Here is a 23,155-nt window from a genome sequence, read left to right on the forward strand (position 1 = left end):
TGAAATCCATTAACATGAAAATTCTCTAGGATGTCTACATTGTTTTCTTCAGATTGACTTTCCATTAAAGAAGTACTATAATAATTTGATCATATATATCTGTGTGTGTGTGATAGAACTTTTTATAGATTATGATACTAAATAAGACATGATTGCATAGCAACTAAACTAAACTCCTCCCGCACAGGCCATGAAGGCCCAAAGGTACCGACTGGCCGCCCTGTCATCCTCAGCCCACGGGCGTCACTGGATGGGGATATGGAGGGGCATGTGGTCAGCACCGCTCTTGCAGCCGTAGGTCAGTTTCCGAGACCGGAGCCGCTACTTCTCAGTCAAGTAGCTCCTCAGTTTGCCTCACAAGGGCTGAGTCCACCCCGCTTGCCAACAGCGCTCGGCAGACTGGATGGTCACCCATCCAAGTGCTAGCCCAGCCCGACAGCGCGTAACTTCGGTGATCTGACGGGAGCCGGTGTTACCACTGCGGCAAGGCCGTTGAGGGTGGCACAGCAATGTGAGTACGAAAATCTGCGAAACTGTCACGTCTCTCCATATGCTGACAATCTGTACCAGATAAAAATTATATTATGTCTTTTGTGTGCCGAAAATAATTAATTAATATTCATAATTTTTTATCTATGTTGTTCAGAAATGTGAAGCATAAAACCAAGTCGTGTGCCGTGCGGCTGCACTGCCAATTAAATGTAGTGCATGGCGAGTTTGCTGTTTCACCTCCTTACGTACAGCGTGCTGTGGTGTTGGCGAAACTTGCATTTAGGCTGAGCGCTCCGGCACTTGTCCCAAGGCACTGCTTTCGAGCTAAATTCTTGGCCACTCATGATATAGAGCCTCCTGAGAGGTCTGAAGTCAAGCACTCCAGCTACTACTCGAACGTAACTCTGTACTTTGGTTCCATGTGCAATGGTCAGAGTGACTCATAGTTATTAGACACCTGCCTACGCCCAACTCTGGCTCCAGCTGCAAGTCACACACTGACCCACGACCTCAATGCAGCAGTTGCCACCAGGAATTCTCCCCATGAGTTTACGCCACCATCAGTTTCAACATCAGCACTGCAGCTTGCACAACCTCATGAATGAAATTGACAACAGAAAACCCATCTTAGTCAGAATGATAACGTTCCATTTGCCTCAGAGCAGTAATTAAAACCCAGAAAAAAGATTTTGATGTTGCGATCGGCATAGTTAGTTAGTTAGTTAGTTGGATGCATGTTCCATTGATCAACCGCACGGTACGGTAGTCGTTATGATGTGGAACGTGTCAGGTGCCAAAGAAATGCACATATGAAATAAATATATATATATATATATATATATATATATATATATATATATATATATATACAGGGTGTTACAAAAAGGTACGGCCAAACTTTCGGGAAACATTCCTCACACACAAACAAAGAAAATATGTTATGTGGACATGTGTCCGGAAACGCTTACTTTCCATGTTAGAGCTCAAATTATTACTTCTCTTCAAATCACATTAATCATGGAATGGAAACACACAGCAGCAGAACGTATCAGCGTGACTTCAAACACTTTGTTACAGGAAATGTTCAAAATGTCCTCCGTTAGTGAGGATACATGCATCCACCCTCCGCCTCATGGAATCCCTGATGCGCTGATGCAGCCCTGGAGAATGGCGTATTGTATCACAGCCGTCCACAATACGACCACGAAGAGTCTCTACATTTGGTACCGGGGTTGCGTAGACAAGAGCTTTCAATTGCCCCCATAAATGAAAGTCAAGAGGGTTGAGGTCAGGAGAGCGTGGAGGCCATGGAATTGGTCCGCCTCTACCAATCCATCGGTCACCGAATGTGTTGTTGAGAAGCGTACGAACACTTGGACTGAAATGTGCAGGAGCTCCATCGTGCATGAACCACATGTTGTGTCGTACTTGTAAAGGCACATGTTCTAGCAGCACAGGTAGAGTATCCCGTGTCTGTCGGTGAATCGAGGAAGTACAGTACATACTGACGAAACTAAAATGAGCTCTAACATGGAAATTAAGCGTTTCCGGACACATGTCCACATAACACATTTTCTTTATTTGTGTGTGAGGAATGTTTCCTGAAAGTTTGGCCGTACCTTTTTGTAACACCCTGAATATACATATATTACAATACAGATTGTGGATGCTTCCTTTTATTTTAAACTCGGTGATGGATACGTGTTAGTAGTTTATTACTTGTGGTTTGTAAAGGGCAATCGAAAACTAGTTGTGCGCCATATCAGAACATTTAATGAGAATAAAACAACTATAATGTGCTATATTTACATTCCTGTAAGTTGTAAACGGACACCCTCTCCTAGCATTACTTTTCCTCAGCAGGAGTAGGCGATATCAAAAATAATTACAACTTTTTGGATATATTATTTCGAATGGTTTTCAATGAGAATTTCATATTATTTCGTGCATTATGTGGTATATGTCAAGCTATAATCCATAAAAGAAATTACTTTTATTTTCGTTGTTACAATCGATATGTACGAACTCTGTAGATACAGTTAAAATTACTTTTTTTAGAAATATTTGAAATTACGAAATATCTGGCACACTTAAAATTCCTATTAATAACTGCGCAATCTGACAATATTTATCACGTTTCCTTCTGGATTCATTTATAAATTAATGATATAAATTGGTGAAGATTCGTTTGTCAATAAAATTTGTGAACTCTTTGGAATATTCTTAGTACCGCAGAATGGATTAGTTGTGGGCGTGCCTCTGGTTTTGATCGGAAGTGTTTTTATTTCTGGCAATAACAATGAAGTTTTCGGTTTTGAAGTGTAAATTGTAAAGACAGTATGATATAAAAAAATGTGAGAGAATAAAATTAACTATTCAGGCAATTCTTCAGAAGTTACTATGTCAATTAGACCCATGAGAACCTATGATATAAAAAATTTCAGGTTCAAGAATCAACCCCTAAAAGTGAAGAACTAGAGCAATCTACAAGAAAAAATAAGTAAAAAAGTTTATTGTAGATCTTCCTCCTCTAGAAGCTTGTTAAAGTAGTTTATTATCAAGTCAGTGGCAATGAACAAGTGAGGGAGGGATAGATTACAAAATTTCGCAATAAATCCTTTTATTTATGAAAATTACTGCCAGTTTCACACTCCAGTGTCTGCATTTACTAATTAATACATGTGATTAACGTTAACTCCTAAAGTGGTATTTAGCAATATTTATCACTAAGATACAAATAATTATTTTCATTCATCATCACAGACTAATAAATAGTTCATATTTACCAAAACAAAATAATCGAAAATCTCAAAACAGTATTTTCTACCACAGAATAAAGTTGTACAATAAACTCCGAAGGAATCGTATTTAAATAGGCAGTTAGGGCTTATCTCTTAAATAGTGCGTACTAAAGTCAGCATTATTTGCAGAATATCATTTCGACAGAATGTAATGTGAATTAGCGATTATAATACCAGAATCAAAAATTCTCCTATTATAACACAAAAAGGTGAACACGGCCTGCACAGAGGTAGGAATGTAAAAGAAGGGAACTAGCTTTCGGATTACCTGACAACTTCAAAAGACATTTAAATCAGAACATCTAGACGTATTCGAGCATATTTACTTGTTCGTGTTAGTATGGATGTCATGTAATATGATGCCTCAGTCAGATAAAGTAACATGATACGTGTCATCCGCTCATATCAAACTCGCCCCCGGCAACTTGATCCCCTGGAAAAAAAATTAGCTATTAAATGTGTGCTCTTCAGCCATATGATATTATATATTGCTTAATTTGGCTGGCAAATCTTGTGGATTTTAGGCCCAGAACATGAACTTTAACCTGTGAATTGCAAGATGCAGGTGTGCCAACACCTTGCACCTAAACGAACTCACTGCCCTGGCGAAATAAGGTTAACTCGTAAAAAAGCTCGAACATGTCAAGATGTTTTGATTTAAATGTCTTTGAAGTTGCCAGGTAGGTCAGAAAGCTAGTGCCCTTATTTTACATCCCAAACTCTGCCCAGGATATACTCGCTTTTTCTGTGCTACGATAGAAACATTTTTCATTCTGGTTCTCAACTTTTAGTCCACATACTTTTGACATTAGACCACCTTAGTATGGCAGCCGATGTACATTTTTGCTGATTCGGGCGACGTCTGTTCCAGTATAGGATTATTATTGTTTTCCGAATTGTGTTGTTTGTTTAATGGAAACGGATAAGGACGTCACAAAACAACAGGATGACCATAAATGACAGTCATTTGTCTCCTTTCTCACAAAATTTGAATCGATTCGCACAAGTCTAAAGTGACGCGCTTGAAAAATCTCGCAAAAAACGTCTTTTTTTGCACTTAAAATCCGAACGAAGCAATATTTTTGAAAACAAATTTTCAATTTTGTCGTAATAAGCTATTTTTTATTGATCTGAACCAGTTTAAACCATTTCTACGCATTCAATTCAAGTAAGAATGAATTTCACGCGCTACATTTATCTCGGCTTTAATCCATCATATTTCGGCAACGCATAAAGATCACTGGGTACGAAATTTCATTTTGACTCTATCCATTTATCCACCTTAGTGTAAAGATTGAAGAGATTCGTACAAGTTTAAAGCATAGATGCGGTGCTTCCAAAAGCTCTCAGAAAACGTGTTTTTTGTACGTAAAATCTTATTGGTGCACGTAAAAATGGTGTCATTTGCTGAACATTAATTTCAGGCCAAATTATTAAAAGGTTCGCACAACTTTTCTGTGCGCCAGTTCTGGCTCGTCGTTCAAACTTTGATTAATCTACTGCAACACGAAAGATATTCGAATGGCTGCAAAAATGACCGTTGGGCCGCTCTAAACCAATAACTTCCTACCCTATGTTCCCAGCTCAACTAAGAACCGAGTACCAAGACCCTCCACCCCCCACCCCCTCAAACCACAATTCTTCGTGTCGCCTTGTCAAGCATATTTGCTACAGCGCTTCAGCACTGTAACTATCTTTCCTTTCCACGATACCAGTAATCCTCCAACCCCTCGTTCTTTAAGGAATTGCTCTCTCGTTCATGAAATAGCTTCAAACATTTGTTTTCTTTAGTCTGGAAGTCGGTAAGTTATAAAGGCACATTTGCATGCCGAGCGTGAGTTTCCGCGGAAACGCGAAATACTAATTAAATAAATGATCAGTGACAAATAAATAAAGCCTATGGCACACAACTGCAGCGCTGTGTCGCTGATAAAACAAAAGCACAATTACGTTACTCTTATGTTTGATTAAAAAACGAGAGCTCTGGTTGAAGTGGTGCGAGAAGCACGTATTTTATTTTATTGTCTGGCACACCGCCATATTTCATGTTATAGAAGAATACTGCGAGTTGCAACCACACTAGGCACTCGATTCTGTAAAGAATTTATATTTATAAAAGTAAGTAGGATTATGAACTGTAGGCTTATTCATTGAATATATCTGATTTAACTAACTGTGTAACCTTTTTTATGTTTAGTAGACAATCACCTCTGTACGATGTATTGGCATGGCTGGCAAATTATTGTAATATTGAGATTTAGATTATGAGTCCGCACCTACCGCAGCAGTCTTTGGAAACGATTTAATTACGAAGTCCGATTATTCAGTTTTATTTCACGGTCAACTACGAGTAACATTGCCTTTACGAAAAAGCCATTGTCAAGCGTCTGATACCGAATAATTAAACGTCCACGTTCCAGGTAAGCAAATACAATTGCAATCACAATCACCATCATACAGATAGAATAATTAACATATTTAAAATAACATATTTTATTTATTTTATTTATTTTATATTGGCGACTGCGTATCGGACTTGTTATTTTGTCATTTGTTACATTGTTCTCTTTGTTTCATGTAAAAAATCAACTTTCTGGACCTGGACGTCAATGTATGAGAGATAACAAAATCTGAAGATATTTTCCAATTCTGAAATTTTGCGGGAAGACGCAATGAAACTTCCAGCAAAATAAGGTAAGACGCAGCATCTTTGCATTGGTAGGCTTGACCAGACGTATAATTCAGTGTATTAGCTTTTCAGTAAATTCTGTAGTGTTTCTTTTCTGCATAACAGTTTCAGTGATAAATTTCATTCTCAGTACTTTTCCCTAAACAATAACGTATGCAAAAATACCAATACACGAGTGTACAATATGGCCGACTTCTGTACGATATCATGTAACATGGCTAGCAGCCATTACCAATAATCTCAAATTCAGTTTATATTTTTAAATTAACAGACAGCCATTGTTGCTACGAGCGATTCATGCTCAACTACATTTTATTTTAAAATCAGTGTCAAAAATTTTCTTGAAACATATATCACGTGTGGCATGGTAATAACTAGAAAACAATACGCAAAAATGGAACAGCAAGGACGTACTATTCAGACGCAATCCGACTCGGACGTGAGACAAGTGTTAGAAAATGACTTTACGACAGCAACCGGTAGTGACGATTCATCAAACATTGACGCAAGTGTTGACGAAAATTTTGACGATAGGCCGTCCACTACAAAAATTTCAAAATCTCAATCAGAGCCCATGTTAATGCATGACGTCACGTCTAATGACGCGGCGGGGGCAGAGACCTTGCAAACGGTAAACATTGCCGACATGTTACAAATGCTAATGAAACAAAACGCCGAAAACATGGCAACCTTAAAGGCACAATTAGAGACACAAAATGAACAGTTAAAAACACAAAATGACGAAATCAAATCTGATCTCATAGCAATCAAGATAGGTAATGACACTTTATGTAAGCGTGTGGAACTTATAGACGCCACACTGACCAAACAGATGACCGAACTCAGTACTAAATTTTCCCAGCTCAATACGAGACAAGAAAAGACTACAACTGACGTAGCACTTTTACAGACACAAGTAAAAAACCTTAATGTTACGTGTGAAGTTCTTACTGAACAAATTCAAACATATCCTTCAGTACATGACAATCTCGAAAAACGAATTACTGACGTACAGAATAAATTTGACAATGTTGAACAACACCTGACTGACATCTTACAATCAGATGCCACAGCTCATTTTCAAAATATTAATAAAGAATTTCATGATTGGGTTGAGAACAAAGACAAACATTTTGATAGATGCTTACGTGAAAATTTACCAACAATTGTGCACGACTCCGTAGCGCAATACATTACTAATAACAAACAGCTGATCAGTGACGCAGTACAATCCGTCACTGCACCCATGAGACAATTCACCTATCAACTACAGTCTGAATGTAACGAAAATATCAGTCAAAATGTACAGTTCAGAAACCAATATACATTCGAGTATGATACACACATTCCGCACACGACAAATACACAAGAACAAAACACACCACGACTACAACACATACCACGATGTGGAAACACAAACACAAGCTATTATCATGGTAAACCACAGCAACATTATCGTAATTACTCGCCAGCTGAACATACCAGTAATTACAGTGGAATAAATCCATATCACAATGCGAAGGAAGATGAAAGCTTAATGAAACACAGGCAATTTCAGATTTTTATCCCAGAAAAACGAACCATTCATCCGGTGATTTTTCTTAAATCTTTTAGTAACGCATTTCCACGCACATGGAGTGACCGGAAAAAGATTTCATATATTGTCGGTTACATCCAAGGCGATGCAGCTGTCTGGGCATACAGTCAAGCTGACGTATGTACCACGTACAGTGAGTTTGAGCGTGCTTTTCTGAACAAATTCTGGTCGCAATCCGTCCAGGAGCGACTCAGAAGACAAATTTTAGAACCTGAAACTTTTAACAGTAAAAATGGTAACTTACGCAGATATTTTGAAAAATACTTGAACATGGGACATTTTTTAGACGAACCAGTCGCAACGCGTGATATACTCCGAGCGTTGAAGGCCAAATTGCCTTTCAACATTAAGGAAAAACTTCTACATATCCCGGATGACGATTCAGATTATTTTTTAACAGCTTTAGATTCGGTTGACATGTTACTTGAAGATCAGCGCTTCGCGCGGCAAAACAGCAGCCACAATGTTTACACTAGTGGTATGCAAAACATGCAGGCTTGCCAACACAATTCTGGCGCGCCCACAGTTGGATACGCGGTACAACAAAAACAGCAAACTCACATGCCGTCTCAGTACGGAAATCAAAATCAACACGCGTATTCCAATACAAACAATAGTTACAACAGTAATAACATTTCATGCGGCAATCCATACAAAAGGCACCGCGGTAATAACTACAACGGTAACAACGGATACAAAGGTAATAACAAAAACACAAACAGAAATAGAAATAATAATAACTACGAGCCAAGACAGCATCAAGGTTGGACTCGTAACGATCAGTACTTTCATTCAAACTCTGCTTTACCACAGCAGCCACCAGGACAAAATTGGAGCATACCTTACGACCGACAGGTAAGTTATAATGCGCAACAGCAACAACAACCGCAAAAGTTTGGAGATCATAATAGGCAATATCCGAATGTGAATATAATAGAAATGACACCTGATGCACAACCTCAATCTGTGTCAGTACCTAGTACAAATGATAATCCAACAAACTAGAAACAGTCACTACTTTGCCCCAGGTCGTGGCTGAAGAATTCTTGGGGGGCGACTTCAATGTTAATCAGTTATTTGACACCACACTTGAACAACAGAATAATGATATGCCGAGTAATTCTAAACAAAAACTACCTGTTTTATTTATAAGATACAACCACAATAACAATATATCAGATGAACTTTTACAAGACAGTACACAATGTCGTTTAAACACAAATGAAATTGTTTTAGCATCTACTACTGGTGTAGTAGGTGGGATTCCAACTACTATTATCCTAGATACAGGTGCAGCTGTGAGCGTTTTGTCTTTTAATTTCTATAAAAAGATGTGTGAATTGGAACCTGTGCCTGAGTTTCCTGCCCAAAACTGTAAAATAACTACTGCACTAGGTAATAAGTCATGTAGGGTTACGAAGCAAGTTTTTGTAAACGTTAAAATAGGTAATGGAACCGTACAATGGCCATTCCTGGTTGTACAAAACCTTGTGACAAATTGCATATTAGGAATAGATATTATGAGCGAGAAGGACTGCATTATAGACTTCTCCAAAGGTAAATGTATTTTAAATGATAAAGGCAGTGTAATTATTATTGATTTGGACAGGAGAACTCTAAAGCATGACAAACACTGTACAGGGTACAAGGTTCAGTTAGTACTTGACAATGACATTCAAGACATGCAAACACACTCATCTGACACAGAGCTAATGGACTTGAAAACATTGCTTGATCATAAGATAAGTGAAGCTACAGCTCTCAGTGTACATGAACGTATAAAACTACAGGAAGTGTTATCCAAATATTTACAAGTTTTTACCAAACGATTAGGTGTTATCAACACGTATGTGTACAAGATTGAAGTTAAGCCTCACAAGATCTTCTACCATAAGACATATAACGTACCGTTATCTCAACGACCTGCTGTGTGGCAAGAATTAAAACAAATGTTAGACTGGAAGGTCATTGAACCATCCACCTCACCTTATTGTAGTCCTCTACTTGTTGTCAAAAAATCAAATGGAAGCATTAGGTTAGTGTTAGACGCTCGAGCTATTAATGAAATAATTTTACCGGTTCACACAAAACCTGAAAATTTAGAAGAGCAATTACAGAAATTCCTAGATGCAAAATATTTTTCCACAATAGATGTCGCTAATTCGTTTTGGCAGGTGGGTATCACTCCTGATTCTCGGAAATATACTGCATTTATGTTCGGGGGGCGAACCTATCAGTTTTGTGTTCTACCCTTCGGACTGAATGTCAGCTCTGGGGTATTCATTACAGCCCTGGATACCGTGCTTGGCGACGATTTAGTTGAGACAGTCACACACTATGTAGATGATATACTGATAGCTACACAATCTTGGAATGAACACGTTGACACTCTTCAAAGAATTTTAGAAAAATTTGCACAAGCTGGAGTCACAGCCAACCTAAGAAAATCAAAATTTGGTTGCAGTGAGATAAAGTATTTAGGACATATCATTAATTCACAGGGCATACGTCCGGATCCCAGTAAATTAGATGCTATCAGAAACTTTCCTGGCCCTCGAACTAAAAAGCAGTTTTAATCATTCCTTGGGCTATGTTCATTTTTCAGACGTTTTTTGCCACAACCACTTCTGAACAGTAAACATCTGCTAAATCTACTCAGAAAGAATCAAGTTTGGATCTGGTTGGAACAGTGCCAGAATGACTTTAATACAATTAAACATGCTTTAGTGAATGCTAACATATTGAGCCATCCAGATTTCAATTTAGATTTTTGTATGACTTGTGACGCTTCACGTACTGGCTTGGGCTGTTGCTTATTTCAAGTTGTAAAGAATAAAGAGGAGGAACAGATAAGAATTATTGGGTTTGCGAGTCGCACTCTAACTGAATGTGAGCGTACATACTCCACTACTGAGTTAGAAACACTTTCCATAGTATGGGCATTCAAGAAATTCAATTATTATTTATTTGGAAAACATACGGTAATTTACACCGATCACCAGGCCCTGACATTTTTGTTAACTTGTAAACTTGTACATCCTAGACTATCACGATGGGCAGTTACACTTCAGAACTACTCTTTTGAAATTAAGTACATAAGAGGTAAGGACAACACCATTGCAGACACTTTGTCTAGACTTCCACAAGGTATGAATGATACCAACAGTGACTTAGAAAATATAAATGACTACAGGAGTCTCTTAATGCAAGACAAGCAGTATCACCAATATTATATTGATATGTGCAGAAACATGGCTGAATTACAAAAATCTGATCCTCACTGGTATAAGATAATAACATTACTGGTAGAAAAACACAATCATCCTTTGACTAAGTATTACAAGTTACACAATGATGTGTTATTTTACCACCGACATCCAAATACTACTAACTGGTGTGTATGCATTCCCAAAGAGTCTGAACGTAATCTAATTTGGCACACACACTTAGTTTGGGGTCATTATGGGACGAAAAAGTGTTTGGCAAAGCTCAGTACATACTGTTATTTTAGCAATATGAGAAGAAAAATTTACAGGGAACTGAAAACATGTGTCATATGTCAAAAATCAAAACCTCAGAATTTATCCACAAAAACAGATTTACATTCTATTTTATCCAGTAAACCCCTGGAAATTCTGTGTACTGACATCAGTGGACCGCATCCAGCAAGCTCTGGAGGCGTCAAATATATCTTAGCTTTTTACGATATATTTTCTAAACATGTAAAACTTTATGCTTTAAAATCCGCCACTGCAAATGCTATAATACGAAGATTCTCAAGTGATTACCTGACGCACGTGGGAAAACCTAAAGCAATTCTATCAGATAATGCAGCATACTACTCTGGGTACAAATGGAGAAATTTCTTGAAGGACAATAACATTAAAAGTATATTTATTTCGAGGTTTAGTCCACAATGTAACGCGACTGAGAGACTTTTCCGAGAATTAAATCGATTCATGAGGACCTATATTTCATCAAAACATACTAATTGGGTGTCCTACCTAAGTCTTTTCGAAGACGTACACAATAACTTAAATATTTACGATACGAATTACACACCTAACGAGATCATGTTCAATTGCAAACAGAACGATCAGTGGATAGAACCATTACCTAAGTTGTCAGACAAGGAAATCACACCTGAACAGAAAATAAAAGAAGTATTGACTACATTGACACATCACGCACAAGTACGAAACAAACATCACAGAAACATAATAAAAAGAAAACAAAAATTCGAGGTAGGAATGCTTGTACTACTTCGTACTCATCATAAATCTGTAGCACTCAAACGACGCAACGCTAAGTGGCGTCTGCTATATGAAGGACCTTATATAATTGTTAACATACCGCATCCTGGTGCGTATCTGTTACAACATCCTAGAACTAACAAAATTATTGGGCTATACGCACACCGAGATCTTAGAGCATTTCATGCTGAATAATGTCAAAGTCATACCCATCAAAATATTGCTAAGCAACTCGAAAAACTCTGTTGTTACAACACAGATAATAAGTAGTATAGAAATTTTCATTTCAGCGGTTCCAGTGACGCAGTTGAAGACAGAAGAACTCTTCTTTCAGCGCGCGCCTCCACCTGAAAGACGGAATATTAAAGTAAAATTTATGATTACGTAGCAGTGGATGACATATTAATTTTTCACGGGACATTTGTTACTGAAGGTACCACTGACTTGGTGTGACACCTGACGAACTGACAGACGTCATCTGTGAAGCGATCTTTTACTTTGAGAAATAGATTAGACGCACATCTCTCAACACGAAAAGCATCTATCAGTAGTCAAGGCCACACAGACACTCTACACACACGCACAAAACGCGAGGAATCGAACATTTTCTCTCTCTTACTATTTTGAATATTTATTGAGTAGTGAAAACGCCTGGTCTTGCCTACTGATGTAATGAATGTTGTGTCTAACCTATCTTAATTTCAGATGACATCACAAAAAACATCGATAATATCCCAGCAAAACCGCTAAAGAGGATGTAAATATCTGCAATTCATGTAATCAAATGTGACACAATGTAATAACCTACAGCGATGTAATGATGATGTAAACATGTTTATGTGCAACTATATTATGTTTATGCTAAGAAAATATGTGACGTGTGTATGTATAATTACTTATGTTTTTAACTGATGTATAGTGTAACTGTTACTATGTAAAAATTTGAACAAAACGAGTGCCAAAAAGACATTGCATAGTGAACCACTGTTCACGGACATTAACGAACATTACTAACTCTGCAACTACGCGGAAACCTATGTGAAAGAAACTGTTAATGCCATTCATTATGCAGCGTATCTATGTGAACGCGATGAACGATTTCCTTGATTAATAACTACGAACATTTAGGTGAGCTATATTCAGCAAAAAACTGAAAATGTGAAGTGCATAATTCGTGCATCGTCTAGTGATATTACTACAGTACCCAACTTCAAGATGTTAACTGGATTAAATGGACACAAAGTGCCTGTCCAGAAAACAACACGACGGGTGGAAGAATTTTGGTTGGAACTTCAGGGAATGAAATGTTCTCGAAATGTGACGGACACTCTTACCTGGATTGTCCAAGGATCGACGCCAGCTATGTGCCGTCCGAGGTTCTGCAACCAAGCTTCCACGGAATGTAAAAAACGAACTGCACGTGGACCAATTACTCGACGGGTCACGTCTGATCTGTAATAAGCAATGCTTTTAGTCACAACGAACTGCATCACTACGACTATAATGGAAATGAGAAATGGACACGCTTATGTATTAATCACGTTGTTATACAACGATGTTACTGTGATCAAAAAACTTTACCACGACGATACTAACCTGTAAAAAATTATTGTGCAGCGGATGAATATGAACTGTAATATCGACACGATGTGTATAGGTCAACGCACCTGAAAAATACGGACATTTTTCTTTGAAGTATTTCAAAACAATACTATGTAACTAAGAACATTCAACAATCTAAGTTGTATTGTGTTATAACAAATATTGTAAATTTAAAACTAAGTTACCTGTCATAGAATGTAGTCTTCATATGTAATCTTGGTTGAATATTTTCTTTGTGCAACGACTGAAAAACGCGCGCACACGAACAATATGATCTGCAATACTGTGCCGCGTGATCTAACTGTACGATATAACGGCAGTGCCGCAGTTACACAGACGCTTCTGCGTATGCGCGCACTCTATCTGCCAACATTAGAACTTTTACGGCGCACCCGCGTCATTCAAATTTTGTATATAATGTGTATAATGTGTAATGTAAGTCATGTAAATAGTTGTAGATAACTTAGATTTTCTTGTGCCTTTAGGTGAATTGCTCGCCTGCAGGTGTGTCCTTTCGCCTCGCAATTCAGGGGGCAATATAAAGGCACATTTGCATGCCGAGCGTGAGTTTCCGCGGAAACGCGAAATACTAATTAAATAAATGATCAGTGACAAATAAATAAAGCCTATGGCACACAACTGCAGCGCTGTGTCGCTGATAAAACAAAAGCACAATTACGTTACTCTTATGTTTGATTAAAAAACGAGAGCTCTGGTTGAAGTGGTGCGAGAAGCACGTATTTTATTTTATTGTCTGGCACACCGCCATATTTCATGTTATAGAAGAATACTGCGAGTTGCAACCACACTAGGCACTCGATTCTGTAAAGAATTTATATTTATAAAAGTAAGTAGGATTATGAACTGTAGGCTTATTCATTGAATATATCTGATTTAACTAACTGTGTAACCTTTTTTATGTTTAGTAGACAATCACCTCTGTACGATGTATTGGCATGGCTGGCAAATTATTGTAATATTGAGATTTAGATTATGAGTCCGCACCTACCGCAGCAGTCTTTGGAAACGATTTAATTACGAAGTCCGATTATTCAGTTTTATTTCACGGTCAACTACGAGTAACATTGCCTTTACGAAAAAGCCATTGTCAAGCGTCTGATACCGCATAATTAAACGTCCACGTTCCAGATAAGCAAATACAATTGCAATCACAATCACCATCATACAGATAGAATAATTAACATATTTTATTTATTTTATTTATTTTATAAAGTGTTCTCTTTATCAAACGCTGGACGAATATCATCCGGATAATTCACACTCTGTTTTAAGAAAAGTTTGTATTACCCGCATCTCCTTAGCTATAATGTTGCAGTGATACAATTTTCCAGGTATATTCAGTAATCTATGTATATACTGCCTGCAAAACATATTTCGGTTAGAGTTAGTAGTGAAGAAGTAATAAATTTAAAAATAATCATACCTGCTGCTGAAGTTTTACTGCGCCAACACCGAAAACAATAGTAAGCGGTAAGCTTTTTTCGCTTTTATTATTTTGTGTGGAGTGTCGAAAAGGTTTGAAGTTATGTGTAACGTTTCTCAGGAATCGCTATATGCTCTCATTCTCAAGTACTGGTCGAATATAATTTGGATAATTGACACGAAGTAAATTATGCTGCCTCAAGGCATATACACATATTATAAATTTACCTTTAATGTAAGATTATACCTCTTAACGAGTAGATAATAATAACGTTCCGGCGTATCGACAAGCGCCGGCACGGAGATGAAGAACGCAAGCACAGAGAGGGCTGTCAGACGATGTCAGCCAACTAACTAGGACGGCACCACGACAGGAGCGGCCTCTACAAAAAGAGAATATAAGGGCCGCTCCTACCAGCCGGACAGTAGAAGAGGACACTAGGAGAGAGGCCTAGATGAGCAGTCATATTAACGATAGCAGTGACTTACGAGCGAGTGTGAATGCGTACATGGACATTGTATAAAGGGTGGTCCATTGATCGTGACCGAGCCAAATATCTCACGAAATAAGCGTCAAACGAAAAAACTACAAAGAACGAAACTCGTCTAGCTTGAAGGGGGAAATCAGATGGAGCTATGGTTGCCCCCTAGAAGGCGCTGCCGTAGGTGAAACGGATATCAACTGCGTTTCTTTAAATAGGAACACCCATTTTTATTGCATATTCGTTTAGTACGTAAAGAAATATGAATGTTTTAGTTGGACCACTTTTTTCGCTTTGTGATAGATGGCGCTGTAATAGTCACAAACATATGGCTCACAATTTCAGATGAACAGTTGGTAACAGGTAGGTTAAAATACAGAACGTAGGTACGTTTGAACATTTTATTTCGGTTGTTCCAATGTGATACATGTACCTTTGTGAACTTATCAGCCGGCCGGTGTGGCCGTGCGGTTCTAGGCGCTTCAGTCTGGAACCGCGTGACCACTACGGTCGCAGGTTTGAATCCTGCCTCGGGCATGGATGTGTGTGATGTCCTTAGGATAGTTAGGTTTAAGTAGTTCTAAGTTCTAGGGGACTGATGACCTCAGATGTTAAGTCCCATAGTGCTCAGAGCCATTTTGAACTTATCATTTCTGAGAACGCATGTTGTTACAGTGTGATTACCTGTAAATACCATATTAATGCAATAAATGCTCTGTTCCGACACTGACAATGTTGAGTGTTTATGGAAAAAGTTCAAGGCAATCGTAAAATGCGTTTTAGACAGGTACATGCCGAGTAAAACTGTGAGGGACGGGAAAAACCCACCGTGGTACAACAACAAAGTTAGGAAACTACTGCGAAAGCAAAGAGAGCTCCACACCAAGTTTAAACGCAGCCAAAACCTCTCAGACAAACAGAAGCTAAACGATGTCAAAGTTAGCGTAAGGAGGGCTATGCGTGAAGCGTTAAGTGAATTTGAAAGTAAAATTCTATGTACCGACTTGACAGAAAATCCTAGGAAGTTCTGGTCTTACGTTAAATCAGTAAGTGGCTCGAAACAGCATATCCAGACACTACGGGATGATGATGGCATTGAAACAGATGATGACACGCGTAAAGCTGAAATACTAAACACCTTTTTCCAAAGCTGTTTCACAGAGGAAGACCGCACTGCAGTTCCTTCTCTAAATCCTCGCACAAACGAAAAAATGGCTGACATCGAAATAAGTGTCCAAGGAATAGAAAAGCAACTGGAATCACTCAATAGAGGAAAGTCCACTGGACCTGACGGGATACCAATTCGATTCTACACAGAGTACGCGAAAGAACTTGCCCCCCTTCTAACAGCCGTGTACCGCAAGTCTCTAGAGGAGCGGACGGTTCCAAATGATTGGAAAAGAGCACAGATAGTCCCAGTCTTCAAGAAGGGTCGTCGAGCAGATGCGCAAAACTATAGATCTATATCTCTGACGTCGATCTGTTGTAGAATTTTAGAACATGGTTTTTGCTCGAGTATCATGTCGTTTTTGGAAACCCAGAATCTACTATGTAGGAATCAACATGGATTCCGGAAACAGCGATCGTGTGAAACCCAACTCGCTTTATTTGTTCATGAGACCCAGAAAATATTAGATACAGGCTCCCAGGTAGATGCTATTTTTCTTGACTTCCGGAAGGCGTTCGATACAGTTCTGCACTGTCGCCTGATAAACAAAGTAAGAGCCTACGGAATATCAGACCAGCTGTGTGGCTGGATTGAAGAGTTTTTAGCAAACAGAACACAGCATGTTGTTCTCAATGGAGAGACGTCTACAGACGTTAAAGTAACCTCTGGCGTGCCACAGGGGAATGTTATGGGACCATTGCTTTTCACAATATATATAAATGACCTAGTAGATAGTGTCGGAAGTTCCATGCGGCTTTTCGCGGATGATGCTGTAGTATACAGAGAAGTTGCAGCATTAGAAAATTGTAGCGAAATGCAGGAAGATCTGCAGCGGATAGGCACTTGGTGCAGGGAGTGGCAACTTACCCTTAACATAGACAAATGTAATGTATTGCGAATACATAGAAAGAAGGATCATTTATTGTATGATTATATGATAGCGGAACAAACACTGGTAGCAGTTACTTCTGTAAAATATCTGGGAGTATGCATGCGGGACGATTTGAAGTGGAATGATCATATAAAATTAATTGTTGGTAAGGCGGGTACCAGGTTGAGATTCATTGGGAGAGTGCTTAGAAAATGTAGTCCATCAACAAAGGAGGTGGCTTACAAAACACTCGTTCGACCTACCAGATCGGGTTGACGGTGGAGATAGAGAAGATCCAAAGAAAAGCGGCGCGTTTCGTCACGGGGTTATTTGGTAACTGTGATGGCGTTACGGAGATGTTTAATAAACTCAAGTGGCAGACTCTGCAAGAGAGGCGCTCTGCATCGCGGTGTAGCTTGCTCGCCAGGTTTCGAGAGGGTGCGTTTCTGGATGAGGTATCGAATATATTGCTTCCCCCTACTTATACCTCCCGAGGAGATCACGAATGTAAAATTAGAGAGATTAGAGCGCGCACGGAGGCTTTCAGACAGTCGTTCTTCCCGCGAACCATACGCGACTGGAACAGGAAAGGGAGGTAATGACAGTGGCACGTGAAGTGCCCTCCGCCACACACCGTTGGGTGGCTTGCGGAGTATAAATGTAGATGTAGATGTAGAATGACGTCTGTCAACCTCAATGCATTTTGCAATACGTGTAACGACATTCCTCTCAACAGCGAGTAGTTCGCCATCCGTAATGTTCGCACATGCATTGACAATGCGCTGACGCATGTTGTCAGGCGTTGTCGGTAGATCACGATAGCAAACATCCTTCAACTTTCCCCACAGAAAGAAATCCGGGGACGTCAGATCCGGTGAATGTGCGGGACATGGTATGGTGCTTCGACGACCAATCCACCTGTCATGAAATATGCTGTTCAATACCGCTTCAACGGCACGCGAGCTATGTGCCGGACATCTATCATGTTGGAAGTACATCGCCATTCTGTCATGCAGTGAAACATCTTTTAGTAACATCGGTAGAACATTACATAGGAAATCAGCATACATTACACCATTTAGAGCGCCATCGATAAAATGGGGGCCAATTATCCTTCCTCCCACAATGCTGCACCATACATTAACCAGCCAAGGTCGCTGATGTTCTACTTTTCGCAGCCATCGTGGATTTTCCGTTGCCCAATAGTGCATATTATGCCGGTTTACGTTACCGCTGTTGGTGAATGACTCTTCGTCGCGAAATAGAACGCGGGCAAAAAATCTGTAATCGTCCCGTAATTTCTTTTGTGCCCAGTGGCAGAACTGTACACGACCTTCAAAGTCGTCGCCATGCAATTCCTGGTGCATGGAAATATGGTACGGGTGCAATCGATGTTGCCGGCCGGTGTGGCCGAGCGGTTCTAGGCGCTACAGTCTGGAACCGCGCGACCGTTACGGGCGCAGGTTCGAATCCTGCCTGGGGCATGGATGTGTGTGATGTCCTTAGGTTAGTTAGGTTTAAGCAGTTCTAAGTTCTAGGGGACTGATGACCTCAGAAGTTAAGTCCCATAGTGCTCAGAGCTATTTGCAATCGATGTTGATGTAGCATTCTCAACACCGACGTTTATGAGATTCCCGAATCTCGAGCAATTTGTCTGCTACTGATGTGCGGGATAGCCGCGACAGCAGTTAAAACACCTAATTGGGCATCATCATTTGTTGCAGCTCGTGGTTGACGTTTCACATGTGGCTGAACACTTCCTGTTTCCTTCGAACGGTCCGGATACTTGGATGATGTCGTCCAGGATACCGAGCAGCATACATAGCACACGCCCGTTGGGCATTTTGATCACAATAGCCATACATCAACACGATATCGAGATTTTCCGCAATTGGTAAACGGTCCATTTTAACATTTTATCACGAAGCAAATACCGTCCGCTCTGGCGGAATGTTACGTGATACCACGTACTTATACGTTTGTGACTATCACAGCGCCATCTATCACAAAGCGAAGAAAGTGGTCGAACTAAAACATTCATATTTCTTTACGTACTGCACGAATATGTAATAAAAAATGGACGTTCCTATTTAAAAAAACGCAGCTGATATCCGTTTGACATATAGCAGCGCCATCTAGCAGGCCAACCATAGCGCCTTCTGGTTTCCCCTTTCAAGCTAGGCGAGTTTCATTCTTTGTAGTTTTTTTCGTTTGATGCTTATTTCGTGAGATATTTTGCCCGGTCACTATCAGTGGAACACCCTGTATAGTGAAGGACACTGACTGTTTGCATGTCCCCCATTGCTTGCGACAACTCGTTGTAAATCCAAAGTTAAGTATTGTCACTCTTCTTAATGTAATGTGCTTGAATTGTTGTATAGCTATCCAAGAAGGCAGCATCCTTTGCGCACCCTGTAGGAGACGAGTGGGCAGGACTGCACATATAGCATTTTAACTTTTTAAATTTGGTCAGTAATAATGTGAAATACTTCATTATAATCACCAGCGGAAACATACTTATGCCGGAGCACGAAAAAGACGAATATGTTCCTCTTTTAAAAAAAAGCCCTGAGAGAAAAGTGAGGAACCAACTACCCCTATCCACATTCCGTCTTCCTAACCAAAAATTTTGGCATGCGAACATGTTCGCTCTCTTTCAGTACAGAAAATTGTAAACCATTTTACCCAGTCACCTTTTGTAGTTAAATCTTCTTACTGTCATTGCCACTGTCTATATAGGAAGGGCTTATTTCAATAGTGGCACAAGTCCATTACCTCTACTTTTCTGTCTATAATGCTTCTGAAAATAATGAGCCACACAAACAGAAATAAAGCTTCATCTCTAGCAAGAACCCATATGCTTGAATATTTCTGGTATCTCAACTGCAGATTTTTCAGCGCTCATTTAACTTTAGGCCTCTGTATCTCAATATGAACAGAAATGGACTTGTACCACTATTGAAATAAGTCCTTCATATGTCTCTATCCCACTGCCTCCTTTTTCCTCCCATTGATTTACAGTATACGCCACTGCCAGTAACTCGTCTCTAACTTACACTGTCTCCTTTTGTCTTTCTTTCCCACTGCCACTGTCTCCACCACACCTCGGCAGCTCAAAATTTCTCTGGGGTACAACTTATCTTTTCCCCTATACTCACGAGTTTAAAATTTCGATCCAAAATACGCCTTCAATTTATACCTATGTGGCCGCTAATCTGGCACGGTCCAGATCCCCCAAAGTCTGTGTATGGTCTCTAGCCCTTTGTGTTTTTCATTCCCACTGTCTCCCCTCTTTGGTATCCACTGCTATTGTCCTCATTCCTCACTCTTTCTCTTTTACTGCCTCTCTCTCTCTCTCTCTCTCTCTCTCTCTCTCTCTTTCTCTCTCTCCCACCATCATTGTCTCCCCTCTCTTTCTCTCCCACTGACGCTGTCTCCTCTCTCTTCCACCGTCACTGCCTATCTACTACTCTCTTTCAGCACAAAAAAGCGCGAATATGTTCCTATGCAAAAATTTTTGGTGAGGTAGGCGGGATGAGGATTGAAACGGCGTTCCTCCACTTTTCTGTCAGACTTTTTTGTACTCCGACAGGAGCATTTTTCCGCTGGTTCCCTTCTTTTTCTTGCAACAGCAGGGTGTGCTGTTGATACAAAACGAATGCTATAGGTCATTAATTTTCAGACAATTTATTTATATACTTCAGCACATGTAAGTACTTTGACACATATAAACAGCAAAAAAGTTTGACACAAAAACGTTTGCTTAATATTTCTCTAGATACTTTGCTCATCGATCGCAGTTCATCGAAAACACCTAGATTATGGTTTGTATCATAAAAGACTAAATATATTAGCAATATTTTACTGAATTTGCAGTGTAACCACTCCTTTGGTAGATAATAAATTGAAATTTTCAATATAAATAAATATTACGTATAGTTAATTAATTTATCACTTCCATGAAATTAATAATTAATATTAAAGAATATTAAAAATACTAACAACTTACAGCTATAAAGAATTTGCAGCTGTAAGCAGTGAGTTGTATATACTTATTTGTAGATAAAGTTATTATCTTTAAAGTAGCGCAAGAGATGCCTTTTTTAAAGTGAACAATTACCTGACAGTGATTTCGAATTTTCTCATCCATTTATGGGCACTGAGAAATTGAAGCGATTTTAATAGGAAATATCAGAGATATTTTGGAATCTGAAAACTAAGTCACTTTACCCAAAAGTGACTTAATTATCCGCAGTAGTAAATTACATGAAATTTATGCGATGGAGCAGAACATTCTTCAGCTGTCTGGGTTAGTTGCTTCCTCACTCAATAACGGGTACCTCTGGGTCTCATTTTTTCGGTGCTAGTCGGCTTCATTTAAATAAACTTTAACTGTAGGTTCAGAAATTTTTTGCTAAACCATCAGGGAAATGATATTTAACTCAAGTAGATTCGTTTCTAGAGAGAAGCAGCAAATATAGTGTTTTGTATGTTGTACAGCTTCCGACCACAGAAGGGTGTTTGCATAAACTCAAAAGCAAAAAATTACGTAGATTACGGAATTCTGTTTTCCCTCCCAACTACATTGAAAAAACAAGACCTTCATGGTAGACAGTACATCTTTGTACTTCTCCTGCGCATACAACGAAAATACGGCGTACCTCGATAAATAATGGAAAAATAAAACTCTGTGTAACAACTTGGCACTCAAGCATTAGAGGAGACAGTGCAAACGGCACCAACGTGGGGTCCGAAAAGAATATTATGACTGATCGAGCTACTGAGAACAATTTTTAATAGTGATGTGGTTACGTAATATCAAGATAAGGACATTTTTATTTATGACATCTCGCAGTAGTGAAAGCGCAATTTTTCTACGATAACTCATGACGCATAACAATAACAATAATTAACACTCCTTAACAATCTGTGAGAGACAAGGCTGCAGATTTAGTTTTAATCACATTATCAGTTTTAATAATCTCCATTTGTTATGTGATAAACTCTTTGACAGCAATTTTATCACATTTTAGGTGAAGGATATTAATACTTTATCGCGATTAAATATAGTAATTAAGAGAACTTATCTTAATGTCATTTTTTGTAACTGAAATGGTTAAAATGCGGAAAGGAAAAGCAGAGCCTTGGAAATTCTTGGTTTTAGGATCATTAGAAGAATCAGACGTCGAAAGTATGCCGATGCTTATTCAAAATAGGATAATCGGCAATGAACAGGGTATCCTCGGGAGTCTACGTCTGAAGTAGATCGAAGCAAAGTAGGATCTGACTGTGATTTGACGGAGATATCGGAGAATGTTGCCGAAAACACGGTGGAAAATGCGCCAGTTTGTTGCAAAGTAACGGATCCTTTCACAGCACTTTTAATTAAATTAAATGATAGTATGAACAACGAGATCATAAACAAGATTAACTGAATAAGAAAATCCTCAGTGATATAGAACTTAAACAAGAGATACGGAATAAGAATATCTTCAATGATTTAGAACGTAAACAAGAGAAACGGGATAAGAAAATCTTCGGTAATTTAGGACAGATTTGGTCAGAGTTGGCCGAAGTAAACAAAACATATGAAAGTTTATCTGAATTGGTCAACCAGTTAAAAGGCGCGGTTCAAAGAGTCAAACCCGCACAGATTAAAATTGAGACTGTGGTTCTCTTGCAAGCAAGATTAAGGGCATGGAATTAGAAAATAAAAAGTAGACTATTTATTTCGTCAAACATTCGAAAACAATGGAA

Source organism: Schistocerca piceifrons, chromosome 3 (genome assembly GCF_021461385.2).
Source record: "Schistocerca piceifrons isolate TAMUIC-IGC-003096 chromosome 3, iqSchPice1.1, whole genome shotgun sequence".
Taxonomy (NCBI): Eukaryota; Metazoa; Arthropoda; class Insecta; order Orthoptera; family Acrididae; genus Schistocerca; species Schistocerca piceifrons.